At 36.0% G+C, this 9,025-nt stretch overlaps 1 pseudogene; it reads right to left on the reverse strand.

Moving 5' to 3' along the window:
- Window positions 1-5,285: 5,285 nt before the first annotated feature.
- Window positions 5,286-9,025, reverse strand: part of LOC103680457 — a 10,332-nt pseudogene continuing 6,592 nt past the window's right edge.

The raw sequence follows: 9,025 nt of genomic DNA on the forward strand, positions 1-9,025 counted from the left end.
TAATGAAAAAGTTGTAGAATTAGGAACTTGACACTTTGTCAACTTAAGTCTCTGTGTGTTCAAAAGGTCCAAACAACTTAAGAGCAGCAAGTGTGAGTAAACATCTGAAAAGACTTAGAATAATGGAGGGAAGATGTGAATACTTTGAGTAGAAACAGATTAGGACAAGAAAAACAGTAGAATGGAGATGAGAGGATGTACACAAACTCTTACTTTCTGAGAAGACAATGGAAACCAACTAAAAGAATTGTCAGAGCACAGCAAATTTGAAAACTACGAGATAATTCAAGCACAAAACTGTTAATACAAGGACTCACAATTAAATACATTAAGATTATTGCATTCAGAGGGCCTGAGGTGGTGGCATAGCGGTAGGCATCTGCTCCGGCTCTCGAAGCGTGATCCTAGCTGCGCTTAGGGGATGACCCCCACATCAGGCTCCTCCGCTATGAGCCTGCTTCTTCCTCTCCCACTCCCCCTGCTTGTGCTCCCTCTCTCGCTGGCTGTCTCTAACTCTGTCAAATAAATAAATAAAATCTTAAAAAAAAAAAAAGATTATTGCATTCAAAATAAGGCCCAAAATACAACTTTCTTGGATTTTACATATATTAAATATGAAAAACATTAAAATAAAATACATTTTAAATAAGAGTATAATTAATCACTACAGACATTTACCTTCTTCTACTCTAGTAAATCAAATATAGTAGAACCAGTAGAAAACGAAAAATAGAATGAACTGACAATTGATAAAGGAAAAAAAATTAAAACGCCAATAAACATACAGAAGTACAAAACTTGGAGGCAAAAAGTTTGGTGTTTAATCCTTTCAACATTACATGATGGCAAAGGACACCCAAGGATTACCCAGGAGAATATACCTAATTCATCTATTAAGTATTGATTAAAGGATATAGACTTGGTGAAGTTACCATTTTCCTCACAGATTTTTGCCCCGTAGAGATATACATAATTTCTTTTTTTTAACATTAAACCAATAATTATATATAATTTCAAAGTTACATAATTTCTGTCCAGTAGAACAGATAACCTCAGATATTTATGGCTTAACATTAATTAACATTAATTAAACATTAATCAGTGTTATATTTACAGTTCAGGAATCATGCCAGAATTTCTTTGCAAAAATGCCTATAGATACCCTAAATTTTTACCAGCTTTACTGAGATATTGGCATATGATACTGTGTAAAGTGTACAGCATGTAAAAAATAAATAAAAAATGAAGTGTACAGCATGATTTGATACACACATAACATTATAAAATGATTTTCATAATAAACATCTCCACCACCTCAATAATTACCATTATTACATATGTAGTGATAACATTTAAAATTTATACTCAACAACTTTCTATATATAATACAGTATTGTTAGCTACTGTTACTATGCTGTACATTAAACCCCCAGAACTTATCCATCTTATAGCTGGAAATCTGTACTCTTTGGACAATATCCTCCCATTTTCCCTACCCCTTGGTCCTTGGCAACCACCATTCTACAGTTTCTATGTGTTTGGCTTTTCAAAATTCCACCTATAAGAAAGACTGCAGAGTATCAGCCTTTCCCTGCCTGACTTATTCCACTTAGCCTAATGCCCTCAAGATCTACCCCTACTGTTGAAAAAGGCAGAATTTCCTTCTTTTTCATGGCTGAATAATATTCCACTATGTGAAGGCATGTGTGTGTATCACAGCTTCTTTATCCATATCATCCATCAGTGGACACTAAGGTTGTTTCCATGTCTTGGCTATTGTAAACAATGCTGCAATGAACATAGGAGTGCAGATAGCTCCTTGACACGTGATTTCATTTCCTTCCAGTGTATGCCCAGAAGTGAGATTGTTGATCATATGGTAGTTCTATTTTTAACTCTTGAAGAAACTCCCAACTGTTTCCCATAGTGGCTGCACAAATTTATATTTCCACATACAGTGCACAAAAGTTGTATGTTTCTCCACAACCTTGCACACATAAATTATCTCGAGCTTTTTGAAAATAGCCATTCTAACAGGTACGCAGGTACTACCTGATTTGGCATTTCCTGATATAGTGATGTGTGACAACTTTTCATCGTACCTGTTGTCATTTGTATGTCTGGAAATGTCTATTCATTCCTTTACCCATTTTTGATTGGATTATTTGTTTTGCCATTGGGTTGTATAAGTTCTTTATATATTTTTGGGTATTAACCCTTTATAATATAGATGGTTTGGCAAATATTTTCTCTATTCTGTAAGTCACTTTTTCTGCTGGGCAGAAGTTTTGAGTTTGATGTAATCCATTTCTTTTTTTTTTAAGATTTTATTTATTTATTTGAGAGAGAGAGTGGGGGTGCATACTGCATGCACATGCAAGCAGGGGAGGGACAAGGGGGGAGGGAGAGGGACAGAGCGGGAGAGAGGGACAAGCAGACTCAGGCAGTGTGCAGAACCAGACATGGGGCTTGATCTCATGACCCTGAGATCATGACCTGAGCTGAAATCAAGAGTCAGACACTTAACCAACTGGGCCACCCAGGTGCCCCACCCAATTCTGAGTGAGACTGTATACGCAGAGATTTGTGATGCGCTCTTGATTCTATTTTACTGATGTATGTGTCTGTTTTGATTACTATAGCTTTCTTCAGGTAAGATTTGAAATTAGGAAGTGTGGTATCTCCAGCTTTGTTCTTCTTTCTCAGGATTGTTTTGCAACTCAGGATCTTTTGTAATAAGAATTTTTGGGATTCTTTTTTCTATTTGGATGAAAAATACCATTGTAATTTTGACAGGCATTGCACTGAATCTATAGAAAGTATAAAAATAAAAGTATAGAATATGTTAAAGTGTTTCTTAGCTATGAAAGAGCATGAGTATATAAACATTTTATTCATTCTTCCAATCCATGAACACAAGATATCTTTCCATTTATTTGTATCTCTTCATTCATTGTCTTTAATCAATCTCTTTTGAATCTTTTAACTTAGTTAAATTTATTTTTAAGTATCTTTATTCTTTTGATGCTACTGTAAATTAGATTATTTTCTTTATTTCTTTTTCAGGTAGTTCGAGAGTGTAAGAAATGCAAGTGATTTCTATGTGCTTGGTTTGTATCCTGCAACTTCACTACATTGATTTATTAGTTCTAAGGGGTTTTTGGAAGAGTCTTGGAGTTTCTGTGTTAAAGAAAATCATATCAACTGGAAACATGAACAATTTCTTTTCCTTTCTGATTTGGATGCTTATTTCTTTTTCTTATCTATGTGCTTTGCAGCTAGGATGTCCAGCACTATATCAGTAGAAACAGCAGAGTGGGCATCTTTGTCTTATTCCTGATCTTACAGGAGAAGGTGTGAACCTTTCCCCACTGATGATGTTTGCTGTCGTTTTGTCACACATGGCCTTTATTTTGTTTGGAGTACATTCATATACACCAATATGGTGAGAATTTTTAATCATGAAAGGATGTTGAAGTTTGTTAATTTTTTTTATCTATTGAGATAATCATGTATGATTTTTATCTCTCACTCCATTAGTGTGTGTATCACATTTATTGATTTGTATATAGGCATCAAATTATCACACTGTACACCTCAAAGTTACAATATGTATCAATAATATCATAATAAAGCTGGAAAATATATAATCTATTTTCAATTTTAAGATTCTGTCTTTACTGATGGTTGTTGAAAGAAACTGACTTATAGGGACACGTGGGTGGCTTAATCAGTTAAGCATCTATATTCAGCTTAGGTCATGATCCCAGGGTCTTGGGATCCAGGGTCTGTGAGGATTGAGCCCCTTGTCAGACTCCCTACTCAGCAGGGTGTCTGCTTCTCCCTCTCCTCTGCCCCTCCCTGCTTGTGCTCACTCTCTCTCTCTCAAATAAATGTTTAAAAAAAAAAAAAAAAGAGAGGGCCTGGGTAGCGCCAGTGCGTTAAAGCGTCTGCCCCTGCCAGCTCAGGGCGTGATCCTTGCACCGGGATCGGATCCCACATCGGAGCTCCTCCGCTGTGAGCCTGCTTCTTCCTCTCTCTCTCCCCTGCTGTGTTCCCTCTCTCGCTGGCTGTCTCTCTGTCACAAAAATAAATAAAAAATCTTAAAAAAAAGAAAGAAAGAAAGAAAGAAAGAAAGAAAAGAAACTAAACTTATCAATGTTATCATTTAATCAGGAAACCATATTTGCTCAGAGAATTCCAATTGTAATACTGGTTATAACATATATGCTTATTATTAGAAGTAAAATTTGTTTAAGTTGTTTACTAAAGCTATAAAACTACTCAATACTTCTGTGATAAGTAAATTCATCACTATTAAGGTTTATGGATCTTTCTTGCTAGTCAGAAAACTTCAGCTCTTAAGTCCACCATTCTCTTTGCAGCCCTAAAAACTGTAAGTCACGTCAAACTCCAAAAAGCCCTTTTCTTTCAGATAGCAACTTCCAACACAGGGTAACAAAACAAACTGCTGGCACTAAATCACAGGTACACCAAAAACTTAGAGCTAGAACCCTTTCTTTAAGGCTTTTAGTGAGGAGCTCTCTGTCTCTGCAGCTAATCTCTAATTTGGAATAGAACCACTTTGTTTTGTTATTTCTTTTTTTCCCCTGTAAAATTGCTAATGAGATAAAGGAAAAGGAAATTCATGAAATTACTGAGTAAGGATCAAGGTCAGATGATGCTGTGAAAAGCTGTACTTTCCACTCATGAACTTTTATAACACTCTCTGTATCTAAAAGCAGTTTTAGGAACTGAGAAAAGAAAATAGGAGCAAAAATTCTCAGAGCAAAACCAAATCACAAGCAATGACCACCATAGACCATAAACGGACCAGTCATGAAAAAAATCACAGATTACTGAAAATGAACAAGCTGTACCACCACCTCACTTTAAGTTAACAAGGTTTGCTGAGCCATGTCTCAACAAAACGCAACTAAAATTTGTCGGTAGTCACTACTACAGTCTTCTTGGAAAGCACTCGCCTTTGCCTCTATTTAGAGGCTAATCAGTCTCAATTTCTATCTTGTTGGTGTGTAAAATAAAAAAATTAAGAGACAGAAGAAAGTGTTGAATGGAAACATTTTATCAAATCCAATCCAGAAACAGACTTAAAAAATAATAATAAAGACTGGTAGTTAGAAGGAAATGGGAAGAAAGGAATAACTCTATTAAAGCTGAAAGTTTGATCTGACTCCCTCCCATACTGGAAAGCACTCTCTGAATTTTGTGGATTGGTTGGCAGTACCCAGGTGATGGGTTGGAGTAGCACTAACCCACGAGGGCTAGCTGCTGGGGTGTACTCGAAGTGAGATGCAGGCTCTAGGTCTGCAGGTGTCTGCAAGGCCAGTTGTCCCTGCATAGAGAAGTGAAAGGATCATTTTCAAACCACTAAAATCATGACACTCACCCAAATAATTCATTAATGAGCAAACTAACAAAATGTTAAAATCAATTCATATAGAATTTGACTTACAGAAACTTATATTCTCTGTATTTGCGTCCATAAACAGCATGTATTGACACTGCCACGGACAGAACCATTTCATTGTTCTGAACAAGACTATGCATTTTCAATTTTCTAATAAGCTAAAAAGCCAGATACTAACAGCCTCCTCAAAGACAAAGGCCCACATTCCTACAGAACCACACAAATCAGAGGATCCCCTAGCTAATGCCCATTATTCCACAGAAGGGCACCACAGTAATTCCTGGCCATTTCAAGATCATCCTCAAATTTTTCCTCAAGTATTTCTCTGTTTCCCAGAGCAAGACCTGATTAATTTGAGGTTAAAACAACAACAAAAAAAGTCTCCCTCCAGTGCAATCAAATGATGTTCAAAGGAAAGTAAAAATTCTCTTGTAGAGAACCCACTGGAAGCAAATCTAACCGCCCTCACTGCAGAGAAACTAGTCTGCCAAGAATATTTAAAGTGCTGTCCAAGGTGATTTGGTTTAGTGTGTTCTTAATGAAATTAAGTCATGAATACTCAGTTTGAGTTCTGAAGCTGACCTGATAGGAATCAGTTTCTCTGTTTCCCTGATATAATAGAGATAAATAGAAATGTCGTCATGCCATATTACAATGCTTCATCTCAAACACTCTTTCTGCACAAACAGAAGTTGATTCTGAAATAAGGGGAGGAGGTGGTCTAGGAAGAGATATTTCTATGAAGAATTTGCCAAGTCACAAATTCTTGAGGTGGAATATTTTGCTCCAGACATGTATATATATTCATAAAACAATACACTTACATAAAATTGCCAGATTATCAAGAGAAAACAATCAAATTAAAAGTCATAAAAAAGGCTTTGCATATACAGAAGCATAGAATTCTATCAGAAAAAACTGCATCACAAATTATAAAAACGTGGAAACGTATCTTTATATTTTCCTCTCTGGCTCTTTTCTTGCTGGAAGAAATAACTGAACTCCCTGCCTTTGGAGCTTGGTGCAGCTATGGGAATAATTGCTTATAATCACTTTTCCTTTCCCACTAGCCTAGCAATTTACAGGTCATGACTATCTTATTTGAGGATTACTTCTTCTTCCCATTTGTAACTAGTGACCTATAGAAAATTTAAAACAGTTGGGGTGTGTTGCCAGTATTGTGCTCATACAGACAAAACACAGAAATAAGCTAAAAAGCCAGATACTAAAGACAAGTCTGTATTTCAATATATTGAAAATATAGAAAGTAATAACTGACATGAGGGAGAACAAAGAGAGTAAAACTAACCAGTAAGTCATCATGTAGCCTCTAACCAGAAAAGACTGACTTACAACATAAACTAATTGATAAGATCTTTCTCATTTTAGCTTTAAAAATCAACAAAAATCCTCTTCTGGCAAAGGAAGTTGGTTAAATGCCAAGACTATTGATGGGAAGTGGTAAGGATGTAACTTAAAAATGCTCTGTTTTGATTACATTTTTCCTTTTTTGGATGAGGACTGCACCTTAACTTCTGTTTGAAAGATAATTGTATGAAAACAATGCAGGTAGACAGAAGTTTCCGTGAATTTGTGAGAAGTTTTGTTGTTTTTTCAAAAATGCTGGATGCCTTTGTCATTCTAGGATACTTGATGGATTCTGAGTACCCTAGATTGTAGAGGTCTTACAAGTAGTTGGAATGTGCTTATCACAAACTGAGTTATTCATAAGATCATTAAGTCGAAGAGATTCAGGTTTACTGTATTAAAAAAAAAATTACTGAGTGGCAACTAATTTCAATGAAAGAACTCTTTTATCTCAAAGACAGACTCAAGTTGATTCTTTAGGATTAAAGATCAAATAAAGATAAGAGACAAGTAACTAAAATGCAGACACACTTCTGAAAAAATTATTTGGTGTCCTTTGAATCTTCATTTGAAGCTACTGATACTATGGTTTCTGATCAGAAAGTCAAAGAAAGCTCACCACACATCCTTCAACTATTTTCTAAAGTAAAGATGAATTTTAAAATTCACATTACAAGCATTAAAGGTTTCCACATTTGGGCACTTTTATATGAAGTGTTTTTGTTTATAAGACGCAGAAAAATATGGTATAATTTTTTTACAGTCCAGTTTAGGAATTTCCAAATATCTTAAAGAGAGTGTAAGGATTTTTATGTGGCAATCTCCTTCCTCAAAAAAAAAATCTGCTATGATATTAGCTAAACTTTTTTTTACTGACTTCTGCATCAAGGAATAACACAATTCCAAACAGCACTAATTAGGGAAAGTGAGAACATGGTTTCTACTGGCATATGGTGTTGATCTCACGTTGGCTAAAACAGGCTATCAAAACTGGGCAAATATTTGGATTAGTTGATGTCTTAAGGCAGAACTGATGCAGGCAAGGCAAGGTTTTAGGCAAAAAAAAAAAAAGTGCAGTGTGAATCACAAGTTATTCCCTGATTATAATTACACAACTGATGGAGATAGTTGTTCTAGTTCTTAGTCAGAAACTGATGACTGTGTTTGTCCCATCCAGAGGGTCAGAAAAAAGTAGCCTCACTCTTTGCATACATCATTGTCAGGATTTCTAGATGGCATTGATATCACGGAAGCTGCAGTCTGAGTCATTAGCGAACTGATCTCCAAGCTCCTTTTGTCAAATGATGAGTTGTTGGATCATGTGGTATGACAGTGGTTTGCCAGAGCTGCCTGAACCTTTTGGAAATCCTGCTCACAGTGCACAGTACAGAGTTCAGAGGAAAGAATAATGGGATTGAACACTGCAGAATGCTTCAATTTTCAATTTAAAATTACAAACTCCCGAAGCTAAAAAATGTGTCCCTGAATTTTTTTACCTTGACAAGCCGGATAAACCATCTTCTTCGAGTTTTAGGATAATTTATTTCTTCTGGCTCACATCCAAGTGCAACAAAATGTTGGCAATACCACAGACATAACTCACTTGGCTGCCGCAATAAAGTCTGAAGCTAGTTTGGTTGTCCATGTCGCATCCGGCTAGCTGTGCAGAGTTGCCTATTGAGCCTCAGCTGATCAGAGTCAATTATAACTTTTCCCTAGGGTTAATTACCGATTTCTGGCTGTGTTTTTCCAGTGTGATCACTTATAAAAAGTCTCCATTTGGATGGAATCAGAAAAGTGAATCAGCGATTCCTCTAAATTATCTTCAGTATTTCCTCATGGACTCTGCAGCACATTAGGACTTGCCAGTGTAACCTCCATTTCTAAAGGAATAGCAACTGCATGTGAAAGTATCCTGGTATCACAGTGATACCAACTCAGAATTGACTCAAACTCACTCAATGAATAAAAGATCTGCAGACCACTAAGATATAATTTTCCTTTCAGGAAAATAATAAAATGTATAATGACTATAAGTTCACCAAAGACATACTAGGAGAAGGGCAATGCAAGTTTTGAGACTAAAAATCATGGCTTTTAGGATTCTTTTAGAGTCAAGTATGAAGACAAATTACCACCAGTGATTATGATTTACATAGGCCAGCAAAATGCCTTTGTCAAGGTTCAACAACAAAAAATCTGTGAAAAATACCCAGAGCTTAAGGG

This window comes from Ursus maritimus, unplaced genomic scaffold (assembly GCF_017311325.1).
Source record: "Ursus maritimus isolate PB19 unplaced genomic scaffold, ASM1731132v1 scaffold_59, whole genome shotgun sequence".
NCBI classification, from domain to species: Eukaryota; Metazoa; Chordata; class Mammalia; order Carnivora; family Ursidae; genus Ursus; species Ursus maritimus.